This window comes from Polyodon spathula, chromosome 3, assembly GCF_017654505.1.
Source record: "Polyodon spathula isolate WHYD16114869_AA chromosome 3, ASM1765450v1, whole genome shotgun sequence".
NCBI classification, from domain to species: Eukaryota; Metazoa; Chordata; class Actinopteri; order Acipenseriformes; family Polyodontidae; genus Polyodon; species Polyodon spathula.
Window position 1 is genome coordinate 32,305,678 of NC_054536.1, and position 20,258 is coordinate 32,325,935.

Here is a 20,258-nt window from a genome sequence, read left to right on the forward strand (position 1 = left end):
ATTATTATTATTATTATTATTATGAATCATATGCGTAACACTTCTCCTTCTCGTATTTTGAATGGTTTGGTCCAGAATAAGTTCGCCTCAATTGTCCTATTGCAGCCGCTTAAGAGCTATCGAGACTGAAGTTTTGAAACAAAGTGCATCCGTTTAAAAAAACAAAAACAAGTGTAATGCCACAGGTACCCTTTATTTGTTTGTTGCGATTGAGTTTGATCTTTTAAATAAATGTTTAGCTTATTTTATCTACATTATTTATTATATATAGGTATAAAAATAAAAACGGTTGCAATTATTACATCTTGTAAAACGCTGACACCTCAACACAGCGTTAATACAGGTTCCCTTCACCTCTCTACATTATTCGAACCACACTGCCTCCTCTGCAGTCCTTCTGCTCTAACAACCTGACCACACAGCCTCACCTATCAGCTGTAACCACTCGACCACACTGTCTCTCAATCCCTGTAACTCCAACCAGGTGGTCAAACTGCATCCCAATCCCTCAGCTAAAACTATGTATAGAGCCTAATTTCCAGTAGTTTATAACAATCATTGCTGTGGTTCAGCTGCCTTCATCAGGATGAACCCTTTATCAGTCCAATTAACTTCTCTTTAAGACGAAGCGTTTGAAGGCAATACACAAAACAGTTTCGGTTTTAAAATGATTAAAATTGGTAAACCAGGGTAAACTGTGGTCAATGCACAGTACAACTACTGGAACAACACAGTAAAAGTATGTATATGTTGAATTCTTAAATATAAGAATATATAGTTTTAGTCTTTAAAAAAAAAATAATAAAAAAATCCGCCAGCAGATTTATTATGTCAGTGGTTAGAAGCAATTACGCGAAGATTGCGTCCCCCACACCGCCTCTGAGTGGCTCCTACTCACCGACACATACATGGGCATTTCTAACAAGTCGGGCTTAGTCATAGAATTGAAAAGAACACCCACACAACGGAAGCAGAACAGGTGTTGCCATTTGAGAATAATGCATTTTATATTGGCTGTGACATCATTTACGCATATGAGAGAGAGAGAGAGAGAGAGAGAGAGAGAGAGAGAGAGAGAGAGAGAGAGAGATTGATTGATTAAAACAAGTTTTATTCGGAACTTTAGGTGTCAAATATGTATATACCGACATTTGATGTAATGTCTGGATAATGTTCAAGAATTGAGTAATTGTGCATTGAGGTGTGGAATACCGGGGTCTACCCACAATGCGCTTGTAACTGTACAAGACACATTAAATGAGAATTAGTACATTTATTTTACAATTCAAGCCGTTTTTAAATGTCGCTGGTCTTGCCTTGTAATTGGTTTATAATCACCCACCTCCTCGTCTCTTGTTTTTATTCATTATGTGCTTGCCTTTTGTCTGGTGTGCTGTTTTCTTTTCTATTTATTTTGCTCCAATCATGTTTATTTCCTTACATGACAACATTTCTCTGAAAGCGACCGAGGCTGTCACTGCCATTGGCAACACCTCTCTAAAGCCACTTTTGTGATCATGTCCTCAGCTTAAAATCGTGGAAGGCTAAGCAGTCCCCACAACGTTGAAACACCGAACTGAAATCATCTCGGAAAACAAATAAATGCGTATACTCACACATTATACAATTTGCAATAACTATACATCAAATATGAGTTGCTATTATACAGAAGCTTTCATTTTTACATTGCTCGCTCTGTCTATCTATCTATCTATCTATCTATCTATCTATCTATCTATCTATTTGCTCAAAGATAAGCTCTTCTGCTTCTCTCCTGTGTTCTGCATCTATCTGTATGCATGCGCGTCTACATTTGCCTGCCTCTCTCTCTCTCTCTCTCTCTCTCTCTCTCTCTCTCTCTCTCGCTCTCTCTCTCGCTCTCTCGCTCTCTCTCCCATCTTCACGTCCCCCGCTTTCTCTCTCACTCCCTTCCCTCCTCCCTCTCTCTCTCTCTCTCTCTCTTCCTCGCTCTCTTATTGACTCCACTTGACCCACACGCAACTGAGGCAGAAAGAGAGGGGGCTGCTGGATATATGCTTTTGTGATGAAGCCGTTCGCTACAAAGACAGGATCGAGTTTCAGCTCAGAGGCAGTCAGGCAATGATAATCAGAACGAAGAGTGAAGAACTACACTAGAACAAGTGAGATGAAGGTGAACAAGAACCGAACAAGCTGCAGATAACTCGCCTCTTATTCTAATACAACTGGACATTTAACAAAACTATACTAAAAAAGATAAACCACCACATCTCTGATTGGATTCTACTGATCAACTTTACATATAAAAAGTTTTTTTGTTTGTTTGTTTGTTTTTTTTTCGGAAAAGAAATGAAAACGTTGGACATTTTTGCATTATGCCGGTGGATTTGTTGATGGATTTCTCTGGAAAACCATTTTGATGGAGTAATGTTAAGAGACCTTCCAACTTTACACAGGTAGGAGGTTTATTTGACCTGCCTTTTTTTATCTACATACGCATTTAAAGTAAATAGTTTTTAATGCAGTAAGAGTGAATTAAAACGCATATCATGTATAATAATAATAATAATAATAATAATAATAATAATAATAATAATAATAATAATAATAATAATAATAACTTTTTTTTTTTTTTACATCAGTGTTAATTATCATAACCAATTATCATAACCAAATCACTTCATGTCATTATATCACAAATATATACAAGTCAAACACAAATACATACATTTAGCATGGTTTAGTATGTTTTTTAAATGACCCTAATATGATCTGACATGTGCACCAAGTTTGGTCGCAAGGCTTGTCACGCTGTACTGATTAAATCAACTTATACTAAAAGGTCACTAAAACAGAAAAGCGCTACGGTGTCTTTAAAGTTTGGGAAATAAAACTTCTTGAGTATCTGTAAAACTGCTCCATGTAGAACACTTGCCTTGTCTTACACAATACCTATGTGTTTTGCTTCGTACTGTAGAGGTGTTCTTCTGTTTTGTAAAAGCTTGCCTTTCATCAACGAAGCAGATCATACGATACCCTGCTAACTACTCTAATGAAACTGCATTATACATTAAAAAAAAAAAAAACACAACGAACAAGTTGTGAGCCTAAAAAATAAATTGGCGCATTGAGAAACTTCAGCGTTATTTCAACAGAACCAGATTTTGTTAGACCCCAGCATATGCCCCTTATTTAAACTCGAGACAAGGTAGAGCACGGTAAAGCACAAGTACTCCACTTGCACTTTAGTATTTTAAGGTATAATTCTGGAGGGTATAGCGGTGGGCGAGTATTGAAGTATGTAAGCGAACATTGCAGATGAATGCCATGATACATCCGACACAGATAGCTGGTTAGTATGCTTAGGTGTAGCCATAAAAAAGCGAGTACAATGTGACATTGAAAATGTGTCTAGTATATATGTGTTGCCTATTGATTTTTCTAACTAAACAAGTGATTAGTTAATACTTCTTAAATATGTATGGTTTACAGGAATACTTATTTTCAAAACACTTGTTTGTGTCAAAGCTAACAAAAGTAACAATGATACGCCTTTAATAAGAATTAACAATTTTCATTTACACATTTCATTGTTTATTTGAGTTGATTTAGATTACTTTAGACTACTATAGGTATGCAAATACTAGAATGCATAAGATTCATGTTTAATCCATCAACATAGTGTACACTGCATTGGTTTAAAATACACTGGAAAAAAAGCCACAAGCAGTAGGCTACCTCATTTTAACATAGCCTGAAACCCCGCCTCACTGCCTTAGTAAGATACTTCCAGTGCACTTCATTGTGTAAAGTTTTTATTTTGCACTTTTTTTTTTTTTTTTTTTTTTACGTACAGCTATGGCCTAAAGTTTTGCATCAGACAGAAATTAAGAATTGAGACATAATTATATATAACTATTAAGTATTACTACTAACTATTAAAAAAGAAAGAAAGAAAGAAAGAAAGAAGGAAGGAATATTGTATTCAGCATGGTTTCAGACGGCTGTGGCAGCCTGGCAGCAAGAGACATTACAGAATAAATTCCTAGTTTACTCTGTAGGGGGAAGCCGATTAACGTGCAACTGTCCTCAGCTGACGAAAGCAAGCAAGATGAAAAAAAAAAAGAAAAAAAAAAAACTGATGTCTCTGCAATCAAACCAGTGAAGAAATAGCGGCCGTGGCATAGAACAAATGTGCGCTTCCTTCTAAGTAAGCAATTCCTTTTGGTGCTTGTACTTCACCAGAAGCTCAAAATGCATTTGTTTGAAAGAGCAACAGCAGATTTTTTAGAACTGGTGCTATGGGCTACTTCAGGTTCGAACCACCGCCAACTGCACAACAGTCTTGCATATGTATTTATTATTATTATTATTATTATTATTATTATTATTATTATTATTATTATTATTATTTATTATTAATGGTGAATAATAAGAAATTAAATCCTACCCTTCATCGCTTGGATAGCTAATGTGATAAATTGATCAAAACGGATTACGTGATTTAGTATGACCTGGCATCCACACTCCATTTCCACACACCACATAAGCATAGCCAGACATTAATGCTTTCCTTGATACTGTACATTAGAACAGCCTTGAACTGGTATCTATATAGCTGAGACTGAGCAAATCGTACACGGCATCAGCTGCCCCGCCTTAATAGAGCCTGGGTAACTCTATAGTATAATTGTTCGTTAATTGAACTATATAAAGCATAATAGTGCCGTATGCGCACAATACACATTTAAAAGAACATCGCGATTGTCCACAGTTTAAAAACAAATAAATAAATAAATAAACATTTCTAAAATAAAAATAATATTATTTTGTAATTGCATATTGTAAGGTCTGCAATTTGAAAGAAATCCCTGACCCTTAACATTAGAATTCACATCGAATTACAGAAATAGAGAGCATACTGTAAAGTCTAGCCCCTGCTGGATTGTGGGAGCTTTTTTAAAGGAATCACTGTGGACTCAGAACATTTAGTAATGGACACATAGCTTCAATTTGCCAACTTCAATTAATTTCTAAACTTCGCAGCACAACCAGCACATTGAGATAGACACGTTCCTACAGAGAAGGGTTGGCTCTGCTACAATACGTAGAACATTAGGCCATCACTAATGCTACCATCACTGGACTACTAGAGCAAAACCAGTCCTATATCATGCTTGTCATTTTGTTATTTATTATGCCTCCAGTGTTTGTTCAGTAAACTGATAGAAGTCTGGGTGTGCAGCACATTGTTTCTGGAACTGATTACATTTCCATAATTGGCACACCAGGCATCCCTTAGTCTGTGTTTCTATCTATAGCATGTTGTTATCTTGTAACTTCTGTTCGTGGACCACGTTTTTGCATCACACATTTGATTCTAGACACAGTTCTGATATTTATTTGCCTTATGGAATTTCAGTTTTAGGGTTAGTAATGTTTATTTATGTTTCCTTTCACCACTGTATTGTGGGTACTGTAGTTTGAATCCCCTCTAATGACCTCCATGGCTTGGTGTTCAGTCTTCTGGTCCAAGCTATGCAGGTTTATCCTTCATCATGCCCCTTGCTCATTCCATTGTCCTTTTATATAAAGCCTGGTAAGAGGTAATGGCACAAGTATCAGGTTGCCTTTAAAAGCTTTTCTGGAAAATTGCCTGGCTCTCAACTTTGTCCTTAAAACTATATAATTTATTGGTAATGTAATTAATGCTTCAAGGTCTTAGGATAAGAGCCGAGTATTAGTTGTAGGTTTAAGTTTAGCAGATTATTACAGTAGTTGCTAAGAGACAGAGACTAGGTGCAACCCTGCGGTTTCAAAGCACGTATCTAACCGCAGTATAATAGGATTTAGTCCCCTGGATTTCAAGCTCAAAACCCATTACCTTGTCTCACATTCAGCAGTACCAATAATGGCAATGCACCCTATAGTATCACCTGTTATACCCTGTGTAGCTGAAAGAACAGAGAGAAACTCTTGTACTCACTTAACAGCCTCCCACTAACCATACCTCCCTGATCGAGGAATAGCTTTCACAAAACATAGATAAACCTAAAACATGCATCAAATCATAGCTTCAACCACACTAGGATAGGGAATACAAAACTGGCACTAAGGCTAATGCAAGGTAATTTTTTTTGATGCTCACCAAACTCATCTGGTGGATATTATTGTGATAGTAATAAATCACTTGTTTGGCTTATTTACTAAAAAACAACACAAGTGAACCAAGCGAAATTGGGTTGAAAAACAAAAGCAAAGCAGATTTATTCTTTTTAAAATGATAAATAAGAGTACATGTACTCAAAATCCACTGTCCCAAGTTCTCTAAAACAGGCTAGTACTGTATTCTCCTCTGTGTAACCACAGCAACACACACCAGTTGTGGTTTGTCCTCTTTAAATAGCTTGTTCTCTCTCTCTCTCTCTCTCTCTCTCTCTCTCTCTCTCTCTCTCTCTCTCTCTCTCTCTCTGTGTGTGTGTGTGTGTGTGTGTGTGTGTGTGTGTGTGTGTGTGTGTGTGTGCGTGTGCGTGTGCATGTAGACCTTTGGGAAATATTAAGTCACAGCTGCTTTTTAACTGCATCAAATTGTCAATCTATCTCACAATGTACTTTGACTGTACATTGCACAATATTACTGCATTATATTACAAATTACAATTGTTCATTTCATGGTATTTCTATTCATTTATTTTGTATTGTAATGTTTTTTGTTAGTTTAATCCTGCCCCTAGGAGTATCCCAACATACAATTCTGTTTATCAGAGATATTGCATGCTTGCAAAGACCGGGAGACACACAGCAGTACCATGAAGATAAGCAGCAAACAGATCCTGGTAGCTAATTCATCTCAGAACTTTATCATGTTGAGTTATTGTTTTTATTATTGGTCTTGTAAAGTTGGTCTCAGCTAGACAGTTTAAAAAATGTCATGCTGTGAAGAGTGTGCACAGGCTTCATTCATTTACATGGGAGCTTGTTTGCTCTGCAGGTAGAGTAGCTGAATAGCTCCCTGGGATTAGCTGTATGAATTCAGTGGCTTTGAAATAACAGCATGCTGGTCAGGGCTTGGTAGTGTTAATGCTGGGAGCGTGCTCTGCAGGAACAGAGCTGCAGCTTCCACATCTCGGTCCGCTCGCAGTCCCCGCTGGAGCAGCAAATTGTTCAACGTTTAGCTCTGATAAATAATGGAGCAGTAAGATTAATCTAGGAAATTCTCCCACTGCTGTAAATCAAGTTTCTTCGGTGAACCATGCAGCATTTTATGTATTTATTTATTTATAATTTCTACCCCCCCCCCCCCCAAAAAAACCCCCACTGAAATACAATGTAAATGGCACTTAAATTCACCTGTTTGATATATACGTGGAATTCAGAAAGAATACACTGTTTAAAAACAATTCTAGAACAGTTCCTGTTTAAAAGGAATGCATTGTTTAGTGAAAACCACAGAAGAAAATACAGGAAGAGACGGGCTGGTGAGAATCTTTGTTAACCAAGATTGTTAACCAGGCTCTGAGCATTCTGACCAGCACCCCTGCTCTAACCAGCATTCCTGTCTTCCTCTGCAGTCAGTCTGCTCGCTTTGGCATTCCCAGTACTGACCCTGGCCATAAAAAGTTTACCATAGTAAAGGCACAGAAAAGTTTTACTAAGCACAGATAGGAATTGTGAAGCCCAGAGGTACAGCACAAGATACTAAAAAAACACAGAAAACCATGGTAAACTATGGTAGATACAAGCAGGGGGAGCATGCGGAAAACTGTTAAATTAACATGCAAATTTACTGTGTTAGACTATTAAAAGGATGATCCTGAGATAACAGTCCAGGTGGGAAATTAAAATCTTACTGCTTAGCATTATACTGGTTAGTATAGCATTATACATTATACTGACACTGAACTAAAAGCTGTGGGCTCAAAATGCAGTAGAAGGCTCCCAATGTAATCTGGGGTGTTTGTCAATACATTATACATTTTCTGTCTCATCGATATTTATATAACGATCCCATTAAATTATATATATATATATATATATATATATATATATATATAATATATATATATATATATATATATATATATATATATATATATATATTATAATATTCTAAATAACTGTTGTTCTGTTGTTTAATTATTGTGTTGATATTTTTTTAGCAGTTGTTTTTTAAGAAAGAAATAATAATTTAGGGTGTTATTTCGAAGAAGTAAACCACCTTTGTTTTCTTACATTACTTATTTATACCGATATATAAAGGCCACAGGTTGACCCTTCAAAGAGAAGCATACTGGTTTAGTAGACCCATTATGTGTTTTAGGGGAGAAAAGTAGGACTGGGTGTAAGGCTAGTGCAAGTTTTAATGTTGGATTTTTTGGGTCACTTTGAATAACCTATTTTGACCTGCGGCAGTGCAGTGATTGAGTTTGTGTAAAACTTTACAATGGGTCTGCCTCCAGTCAATCCACGCTTTGATACAAGTACTGGCCAGCTGGTCCTACCCAGCTTAGCTTCTGAGATGAGGTACAGCCCAAATACTGCATTAAAGTGTCAGATCACACTGTCTGCTTAGTGCACAGTCTTATTTGTTTTTTCTTTCCTGAATGATGCTTATGGAAGCTCTGTGAGTTTGTTTGCCCAGGTTTTCCCCCTCTGGCAGAAGCACTATCCTATTTCTCAGATTCTCAGTTGTGACAGTCACTGCTCGGTCACAAATGTTCTCTTGTAATTGGAAGCCCCAAAGCAATGTTTGCATCACCTTTGACTTTCTGAACCTACACATATCTGCCTGGCTGTTACCCCTGTGACTTTTAAGGGAGTCGGAACCAAACAAAAAAAGGCAGGTAACAAAAATAAAGCTAGTAGCTTTTGACTTATCTTGCCAAAAATGTTTTACACTTTCTAGAAGGTATATATATATATTTGAGGTACTGTCTATTGCCTGCAAGGTACACGCCTTAATTATTTCAGCAGCCTAGAAATTCACTGTCTAGTCCCTAACACTGGCACTTGCTTTGAGTTTTATTTTTTAGGGTTAGTAGTTATTCGCAGTCCAAGGGCCTAGTACACACACGATTATTAATGTGTTACATGAATGAAACAATTTACATTAATTCCATTTAATGGAATAGCTTACTTAAAAAAGTAAATCGAGAAAAGAATATTATTGAAACCAACCAGTCAAAACAAAAATGAAATAGTGCTGATCACAGTTGCTGTTAAATTGCTGTTAACGACTCTGCTCTGAGCAACTTCAAATAATCAAGAACAACAAGATAAACAAATAGTTTTATATGTTGCTTACCGATTTATAATTCACACATAGAAGTATATTCAAGAAATACAATCAAAGGGCACAGGCGTACAGTCTCCCAAAACGTAAAGTATGGGTTGTTTATGAACGGGCGCTCAGTAACAAATTCCAGGTAGATTATGAAGTTCTGCTTCTGAACCACACTAAAGTTCGTTTACACTGCAATTCATATGCCCAATAAGAAACATTTACCCATGTTTATACAACTGTGTGGGGTGGGGCTCGGGGGGATAATTTGTTAAAACAATAGTAGCCTAATGTTAAAACATTGACAGTGGTGCGGTGTAAGTGAGCATCCAAATCAGAGATCAAGGGAAGCAATAAATGGGTCCCTTTGAGACACGTGGCTCTGTGCAATCATATAGACTGCATAGGCCTAAGGCCAGCGCTGGCTGTCACAACATACTGTGCACCATTGTTCTATTTTAATGAAATATCATTATCATGTGATCTTATTCTGCAAACTATAACCTGCTTCTAAAAGACTATAATAAAATAAATGTTCATAAAGCAAAAAAAAAAAAAATGGATTTTTTATTTTTTATTTTATTGTTTTATGCGTCCGTATATTTCAGAGACAAAGTAAATGGAAATTCATGGACAAAATTTCTCAGCTCAGTGGGAGGCAAACAGCCTAATTTTCCTCTTGTGAAAAAAAGCAGCCAATGGACTAAATTATTGAGTTTCAGCTACAGAATTACAAAAACACTTTGCAAGCAAATACATGGCATAACAAGGTGCAATGACTGCAGTAGGAAAACAGAACACAACAGTTTAATAAGCACAGTACCCCACACCAACTATGTAGAATAGATTAGAAAGCAGAGGTAGTGGCATACAGGGCAGTAGGACTGTCTCCATTATATGTATGCACACGTGGTTTAATATTATTTACACTTTTATGCTGAAATAGACCCTTTGAAAGGCATAAACACATTACTGCTATAAATCAGCAATGTGCAAATAATTTGATCCTAATCTGAGGGTTTGGAATATATACAGCAGGTATGCAAACAAAAACAGTGAAGGGGAAGGGAAAAGTGTAGAAAACCTTTAGCACTGCATGTATACATCCAGCGAGATCAGTGATTCTTTCACTTGTCCAAACAGAGGGGTGACTGATCGAACTATAACACAGCCAGGCTAATCTCAAAACACATAACGGCTCTCTTCTTTCTAACCTCCATTGGTTGGCTGCCTTTATGTTGCAGTATTGAATCTGTTTTGCTAATGACCCCCCTGGAGTTTTTAGCAGCCCCACACATTAAAGCATGGGCAGGATCTTTGGGGGTTCAGTTTCAAATACATGAGAAATTCATGAAAATAATGGTGAAAATGCTTGTTTTATCAGTAACACTTACGATCATGGGTCTATTTATAAAACATTGTCATGAAGACGGCTGTAGTGGGTGACATCAGACCAGAAATGAATACACAGCGCTGCGAGTAAACTAATGAATGAATGCGCTGCTGCGCGGTTTATTATTACCAGAAAATAAAACAGTTGTACAAAAACAGGACACGGCACTTGAGCCAAAATAAATAGACAAACAAAAAGACAAAACAGTAAACAAACAGACAAACAAGTTGACGAACACTAAATAAGTACCGTGCTGGCACTTCTAGCACGCTGTAGCAATTATTATTTTAAATTAACTCCCCTCTCTCTCTCACCCGTTCTCCACTTCTCGAACACACAACCCTGTGTGAGTGAAAACATGCTGCTTTTATGCAGCCGTACCGAGACTTGATTGCTAATCAATCATTCAATTGGAGTCGCGGTACAACTGCACGCAAATTTACTTAGTACAATTCCCCATGCTAACGTATTACATTTTACCACTTGTGTTACACAGACCCATTTATATCCCGTGTACCAATGACTATATACCAACATTAACACACTACACATAACATACAACACAAATAAATAGCCCAGGGACGGGGCACTTTGCCACAGCATGTATAAATGTATTATGACCATTTAACACCATTTCTAACACATTTAAAGATGCATTGCTGGCCATTTACAACAGATCCTCAAACTAAATTGAATGTGCTAATTTAACAAAAAATAAAATAGCTACACATTTGCTCAGTCAGTTTTATGACTATAATTTTCCACATTATAAACATTAAACAGTTAATTAAATTGTGTCCAATTTTGCCAACACCAAATAAACTGCTACTAATTTAGTATGTGCTGTATGTGCTGGTTGTTTTAAAGTGCCCACACTGATGATCTAGAATGTTACATTTCTTAGAAAGCTGTGGATATAAAGGCACATGCAGCATTCTGTGTTGGCCCCTTTAATTCAATAGGCTTTCTGCACAGACTTTTATTCTTCAGGGTATCAAGCAGTAAAGCTGTGTGATGGAGCACCTGCTGCAGAGCAACACCTGTTTATAAGATCAGCTACCTTGAGAAACGTGGCAGTCAGTAATTTAAACTTCGTATGAAATACCTGCTGTGTTCCAAGGCTACATGGTTTAGGTACATAGTGCAGACTACTATTTTAGCACAAGTAGGAGACCAATATCATGGTGAGACTAAATAAGAAGAACATTGTGTTTGCAACGTAACTGCACACCAAAGACGATGCAAACAAGCAATGCAAGCAGAGGAAAACTTTAAGAAATGCATAGCATTATAAATCTACACTCGAGAACACTATAAAATACAACATGCTGTATTCTGAGGACATCATTTAAAGGTTTTTAATTTGCTTTGCAGATTTTTTAAAAATGTTGTCAGCTACATTAGGTCACTACTTGGCAAACTTTATGGGAAAATGAATTTTTAAATACATACACAATGCCTGCAATATCTGCAGGAGAGTATATATAAATAAAAGTCAGCTACAGAGTAGAAATGGCAGAGGGAATAGTTATTGGTTAGTGATGCTGTAGCAGTCCAGTTGCCTGCTGCCGGCACTGGTCTGGAGTTGCTAGTGCTGAGGAACATTCACTTTTTCCTTCATTTATGGTAAACTATCCCACACTGGCTTACTCAAACTTAATTTTTTACTTTTAGCAGTGATAAGAGTAATGGGTCCTGATTGCTCCTGATCCCCAAGTGTTTTGGTAACACTTTTTTTTAAGAGTCTGTTAAAAATCTTTCCTACTACATCTACAATATGTTAAAAAAAAAAAAAAAAACATAAAAATAATGATAATAACAGGCCAGTGGGGTTGCTGTATATATTAGTAACTAAAGGACTTCAAGAAGCCTTACAGTGACCTAATAATCTTTCATTCTTTAATTAGCACTGTGCAATACTGTTAGACTGCAGTTTACTGTGTCTTGCACAGTATCTGCAGTTTAACTCCATGCTAAGCTTTACGAGAACAGCTTCAGCTAGCAATGTGTTAATCACACATTGTATTTTAGGGTTCAGCAGTGGTGGGTGGTGCATAAAATGTTTTTGAAATAATTTTATTATGTGTTTACCATGGCTTGCCATATTTTATTATTTGTTTTACCATACCATACAATGCTTATCTGTGCGTCACCATGTTTTTGTTATACTTTATAACACTTTGCTATGCTTTTGCTATGGGGAACTTTTATTAGGCTTCAACTAACCAAAGGTTGCAATAAATGGTGATTTTATTGCTACATCTTTCTTGAGACTCATACTAAATTAGCTTTGTTTTGATGAGTCAGTGCAGAGGATTCATCACTGACATTTTGATACCAGCAATATTTTGAAATATATCAGGGCAATAAATATCATTAAATGACCAGATGATTAAAATGCCACTCAAAATGTTATCATAAAATGCACTTGCAGTTTAATATTCTGTTTCAAATTTTCAGATGTAGTGTCTAGCTATTTGAAAATATAATAAAAAAAAAGAACAGATATAAACTCCAGGTTTATCCATCAGCTCCTACTGGAAGTTTTGTAAATAAGCATCCGAATTTACTGCATTCATCCTTCAGAAATATCAAGACAACAATTCTATAAAATGCGCTCAATACAGTAACCTGTATACACTAATTCAACTCTCTAGCCCCAGTATGATTGTTCCATTTTATTATGTAATTTGCTTACAACAGACATAATAAAAAGGAGACATGTGTAACAATAAAACCAGTACTATTGCCTGATCCCCTACTGACATCCACACAGACACCGCCCACTATAATCTCTCACTCAGTCTATCAACAATGGAGGTGTGCACAAGGATAGTTCACATGAGTCAATCTTAGCAAAGCTAAAATGTATAAACATATATTTTTACGATAGAGTTAAAGAGTAGCAGTATTTAAATCTGCCACTGTTCACATCATTAAAATAGACTCCAGTGTCACTATCTTACATAAAGTACAGCTTCAGCAACATTAACAGCATTCCTCTAGCACAGCTCTTTTCTGTTTATCCATTAAAAAAGTATCAGAGGTTAGCTCCATGGTCAGTATCACATCAGTGCTCCAGGCAGCATTAATTCTCAAACCTGACTAACAAGTTCAAAAGAGTGGAGATTATATAGCAGATGGTATAGCCAATAAGAAAAGGGCTGACTGCAGCCAATCCCCACATGAGCTGCTGCCTTCTATTAAAGGACAGATTTGGCTAAATTTGGACAGGCCTGCCCTGCAGTACATCAGTGCAGCTCAGTGAAGTCTATGCAACATGATATTGTTTATCCTGTTTTATTTGTTCTCAGCTTGGCACACATACACTTGTTCTTCTTCAGTACAGAATATTGAACTGCAAATCATTTTTGTCTCACTTTTTTTCTACAAAAATGATATCTTGTATCATGCAGCCCTAGTGTAATTAAAATTAAATATGTCAACTGAAAATAAAGTCGTTATTCACTGGTTGCCAATTGCTGAGGAGCATAAAAGAGCTACCATTCTAAATCTCACAAACACAAACTACCTGACATAATCAGCAATAATAGCCAGCCTCATACAGGGAACTAAAGACAATAGCTCAGTATAATGTACCAACAAATGCACATTTGTCTTGCAAACTTTTTTGTTTAATAAAGCTGACAGTGACTTTTCTTCTGTCATTTATACTCTTCTGGTAATTTTTAAAATTTGGAATTGAACCAAATACTCCCTTATAAAAGTTTACTGTGGTGCACCATGATACAAACATTTATTTATTTATTTATTCTAATTGTGAAATCACACAAATAAAGCACAGAAAAACTAATGCATGGAGAATTATGGTAAAACATGATTGTAAAAAAAAAAATGTGGTTAACCAGGGTAATGGTGTTAAACTCATTTTATATGCATAGATATTAGTGGTCCCTTCCGAATACATTAGTCCAATGTGTTTGTCTAAGCTGGTTGCCTGTCCCCCACAGAAAAGAGAGAGCTTGGTCTGAGGGTTTTAAAAGAAGGGCCGGAGAGATTGTTTAATATCAATGCATGTCTCACACTCAAAGAGTCTGCTCTGGAGTATGTAGTGACACTGAAGGGCACGCTCTAGAGCAGGGGTGTCCAATCCAGGGCTGGTTTCTGTTCCAACTGTACCATAAATTAATTCATTTGACCAATTAAGCTTCTAATAAGCTTCCAATTAAGTAATTTAATGTACAGTTGGAACAACAACCAGGCAGGACACCGGCCCTCTAGCACCAGGATTGGACACCCCTGCTCTATAGCCTGCAGCTCCTAAGTATCTCCTGCCTCACTTGGTCCTTAATAAGACAGCTCCATCCAATCCCCACCCCCTTCCTCTTTCCATTTCAAACAATACGTACTGAACTATATATTTTTATTCTCTGTGTAGAAAGAGTAATCCCACGCATGTTTTTATACCACAGCAAAAATTGGGACTTGTGTTCATTATTCACATTCTACGTGTGACATGGGATGAAATGTGTGTGACATCACTCAACATGAGTAGAGGTGGGCATTAAGCTTAAATAGAAGTAAAATAATGAAGCCAACCACAGAAACTATTGTATAACGAATAAAGCATCACAGTACTGTAAATTCAGTAAAATTTAATTTTTTTGATTAGTTTTATAGTAAAAGATGTCTGTTACTATAAAATGAAAATATCCTTGCATTGTTCACAGGATGCTTTCACTTCTAGAAACTAGATCTGAATCCCTGTGCCAGTGAAATCATAAGAACAGTAGCGAGGAAGTGAGGATTTTCAGTATTCAGCAACCCATTCCATACACCCACCATAAAAGAGCTTTCTACCCTCTCTTCCAAATCTAAGTCTCTACTCAATTTTCAGATTTGTCCCGTGGTCCTAGTAGCAGCTGAGTGAAGCGGACTCTACCTTATGGTGGATGACTGAGACTGGAATTATGCGTCCCGAGCCATAGGCGATGGCGCTAACGAAAGTCAAGGTCATCTACAACATGATAGAGCCCGCATCGAGAGGGCTCTATAGCTATTAGAAAATGATTTATTTAGTTATTTTCTCTTTAAAAAAAAACTTTAAAACCTATATTTACCTTGAACTTCTGATATGTCATCAGGTATCATTCCGCTGAGGAAAATAGTTCCTAACATAATTAGAATAGAAAAATGACATATACATAGAGAAAACGTTATTATTAAAATTATTATTATTGCTAACATATTTATTTATTGGGGTCTTACTCTTTCTTATTATAATTTATCTGGACATGTATAATTGTTGAATAGTCCGTGTAATATTGAGTCTGACTCGAAACTTGTTGTTGGAGGCGGGGCGTCATTCAAGTAGGCAGGGAGTAGATTGGCTGGTGCTGAAAGAACTGAAACAGGGTTGGGAGTTTGGCTGGTTTTGAAGGAGGGTGTTGTTTGCATCCAGTAGATGACAGAATTGTGGACAAATTGTGTCTTCCCTGTTGATTTGCTGTCCGGTAGCTGTGCATTGAGCCTTCATTACGGTGTCCTGTCACAGAAAGTATATTTAAGTAGCTTTTTATGTTATCAGATTAGTTGTAGATTAGAATGTTGAGGGAAATAGCCGGTTTATGCGTGGATCGATTTTAAAATGTAATTCACAGTTAAGCACTTCAACATTCCAGTGGGCATCTATGCAAAATAGAAGCCTGCTAGATCTGGAAGCTGATTGGCTGTTCACACTCAATCGTTTTCTAATACTATCATAGAGCCTGCTTATAATTGTTTCCGTTAGGTCCACCTTTGTCCATCTGATTGAGTAGCTGAGAGGCGTGAGGTCTACCTGTAGTTCCTTGCAGACTGCAGGTACTGAACATTGAGCTAGTTGAAGCACTGCTTGCTAGCATTTCTATATGTAGGCACAATACTGTATGGTCATTTCTTTTTGGATGTGGGTCGCATGAGTTGAGGAGTGCTGTTCTGTGGTATGGTAGGGAGGGGAACCCCAAGCTACATCTTTGCTTGGGAAGCGGAGCTAAGCCTGGTGTGTAGTGCGATCTTCTACCTGATTAGTGGTTTGGTGCAGTGCTGCTCCTCAGCCCGGTGCGGCAGGGCAGACAGCTGCTCCAGCAACTGGCTCAGCTCTGTTCCTGTTCAGTAACCAGTAATGACAATATCCAGCTGCTCAACTACAAGAAAAGGCTCTGTTGTCTTTTCATCAACACAGTTGAGACTGCTAAACTGCAGTCTACTCAAGTTCACGTTTGCTCTAATGCACTACATTTTCAACATTTTATATTTCGTATTGTGCAACAAATTGATATTTATTTCCCCTTCCTGATTTAATTTTTTTACCCCCACTGACAGTCTATTAAAGAGAGAGGAACATATTTACAGAAATGCAAATGTTACTTTGACGTGAGTACCTGAAGGATGAACTAAAGGAGGTTGTTAGCCTTTTGAAGGTCTTTTGTGTTTTGCATTCATTTCCACTCCAAATCATGAAAAATGCATGAGCATCTGGAGGTTTGAAATCTGCAGAAAACACCACTGTGATATTTCCAAAGGTCACTCACAATGGCAGATCAGAACACAAGACATCCACCTAGAGAGGTCAGAACTGAGACAGGAGAAAGGTTGTCCCAATATTGCTTGTATTTTAACACCCTTCACAAATGAACTACTAATTACATAGACGGCATGGTTACGTTTTTTTGTTTCTTTGTATGACTAATTTTGTCAATTTAAGTACCGTTCTATTAATTTGGGTTCAGAAACAGTTTCTGAGAGTATACCATTGTGCATAATATTTTAGCATTATACAGCAGTAATAAAGAGGGTCACTGTTTGCAGTTACCTCCAAGAGCAATATTAGAAATGGAAAATGGTCTCCTTAGGACTAGTTGATAGTCATGAATGAATAATGCGTAGTAATAATTAAACAAATATATAAACTAGATACAAAATAATTACAAAATACATTAGCACACCTGCCCATTAGAATGATAAATGAAAGAGCAATGTTTTCAATTATATCAACCCACATTCATATGCAACAATAAAATAAAAACCCACATTTATAGAATTAATTTCTGATAAGAAATTGCCAGTGATGTTTCTTCTGCATACAGGGGATGATTAGAACAATCTAAAATAACTTGGCTGACTGAGCTTTCTGTAACTTTGATATTTTGTATTTAGCAAAAAACATTCTGGTATTTTTTGTTGAAAACTATCCTGGCGAAGAATATTTGTTATAGTGACCTTTTCTAGAACTTCTTAATAATGTTTGTTGTTCATTTTATTGATAAATCAAATACAAATGGAACCACATTTGGTAGTAAATTTAGACAGGAATGTAGAGCAATGACCATCACTACTGGTGAATAATTGGCAAACGTTCTAATACGGTATTTTCTGTAAATAATATTTAGCAAGTAAGAATGTTGAGGTTGTTATGGAAATGGACATGCAGTTTTCAGTGTGTGATCTTTGTCTGAAATCTCCTGTTTTGATGAATGGAAATGAGATGTAATTCACTCTGAAAAGCAGTTCACTAGGGACTTGGACTGGGGGAAATCTGACATTGCTCCTGTGTTTGCTTGTGTTCCTCAACAATTAAATCTTTAATAATACTTAATGCTAGTGGTTAAACTCTGGCTTACACTGGAACAGAAACAGCAAGCAGGTTGGTCCTCCTAAACGCTTAGAGAGTGTCAGTTTCCTAATAGATGGATATCACAACCCATCCTGCTCCATCTTCTAATTGAGAGTTAATTCATTTTGGTTTAATTAAGTTTGATTTAGTCTCTTAATCATTTATAAAGAATTTTAATAGAGAATGCACATTTAGCATGATAAACTTTCATAAGGGCCTTGAAACTTTATTTTACGAGAGAGAGAGAGAGAGAGAGAGAGAGAGAGAGAGAGAGAGAGAGAGAGAGAGAGAGAGAGAGAGAGAGAGAGAGAGAGAGAGAGAGAGAGAGAAAATCTTCATTTTAAAAACACTTTGTTACTCATAACCCTGGGGGTACTTGTAAGGGTCATAGCGGGTATGCAGGCTGACTTAAAAAATAATAATAATAATTTAAATTAAAGTAAAAATACACACATACATATGCATACATATTTATTTTTGTATCAACTCAATATAGTATAGTTTCAATAAGATCATCCATCTGTGCACATGATTTACATTGAGCGTATTTCCACTTTGATATTAGGGTGGGTGAAGCAAGCATCTGGTGATTCTACCTATGAAGAGCGCTCTGTGCTGCTCATATAGTTTTCATGTCATCGTATAATTGAATACTAATCAGTGATGCACAATCTTTCTGCATTTTTTTTAAAGTATTAATGCTCTAGTAAACATAAATATTATTTATTAGGTGCAGCTGAATTTTAGTAACAGTAATAGCGGTTGGTTGAATTTGTTTTCAGTTTTTGATAGAGTACATCCTGTATATCATTTCTCGAGTCAAAAATTGATGAATTCCTTACTTGCAAAAAAAAAAGGAAGAAAACAAAAAAGAGTCGTTCGATGCGTTGATAATGTTGCATGACGTGCTGTGACTGGAGTCTGTAAAGATTTGTGTTGTTTCTGCAGAGACGTTTCATATCTCAAAACAAAAAAACTGAGTGCTCTGCAGGAACTGACTGAGACAGCAACTTCATTCCTGTCATAGTTCTGAACTATCCCCTGCTTGGGTCTTTATAATTTATAATGTGGCCCAATTGCCTTTATTGCTTCCAGTTCGCTTTGATTAGTTCAAGTTTCTCTTCTATGTAGTTGCCCATAGTCTATTCCTACAGTCTATTCCTTCAACAAAATTGACTCTTTCTTTAATATGAATTACATTTGTACTGCATTTCCACTTATCAGTGTACTTGGAGTGCTCAAAGAATGCAAGGTTATAGTAGGTTTTGAAGTCGCAATATCACTACTCTAAAGTTAATCTATTCTTTCAGAATGATATGGGCTGCTTTAGTGTAATGAAATCTTGTACAGAATTCAAATAGACTTGTGTGTTGCTGCAAATGCACATTCCCAGGTGATTAAATATTATAATTAATTTAATGAATTTTGGGATCTTGAGGGTAATTGGATAATGAGAGAAAAACTGACAGTGATACCGTTAAGTGTCACATGTTCAGTGTCTCCCCGGGGACAGGAGGTGAATAGTAACTCATTTCAAAGGCCCTTACCTAAATGTATTGTGCCCAGAGCCTGGAGTTAGGCAATTATTTGATTCCAGAATATTTTTAACATATTTTTCACAAAGGCCTACGAACAATTGAAAAGGACCTTTTACAGTTACTGCTGTACTTGTCTCTTTTCAAATCCTCTTGGTCTGTTAAACAAAAAAAGAAACAAAAATGAATCACTAAATCCAAAGAGGTTGTTGCACTTTAAAAAAATCTGTATTCCTCCAACACATTTAATTATTCAACATTACTGTTGACAACAATAAACTGATAGAGGACTTAAAAAGAGAACTTCTATTATTGTGCGATTGTGTATGTGTGTGTGTGTGTCCAGATAGCAAACTGAAATCTTGGTAAACCTACCTAGCAATTGGCATGATACCGGCAAAATGAAGACATTTAAAACACTTTAAGTTAACTGATGATCAAAATCAACCCCACAAT

General features: G+C 36.6%; 1 protein-coding gene across 3 annotated transcripts in view; it reads left to right on the forward strand.

Moving 5' to 3' along the window:
• The first annotated feature begins 1,965 nt into the window (after positions 1–1,965).
• The window catches only part of adgrb1a (adhesion G protein-coupled receptor B1a), a 106,932-nt gene continuing 88,639 nt past the window's right edge, over positions 1,966–20,258 (forward strand). For all 3 annotated transcript variants that reach the window (XM_041245059.1, XM_041245060.1, XM_041245061.1), the window contains exon 1: positions 1,966–2,435. The gene's annotated coding sequence lies outside the window, so the exon portion shown is untranslated. The remainder of the gene's footprint in view (positions 2,436–20,258) is intronic.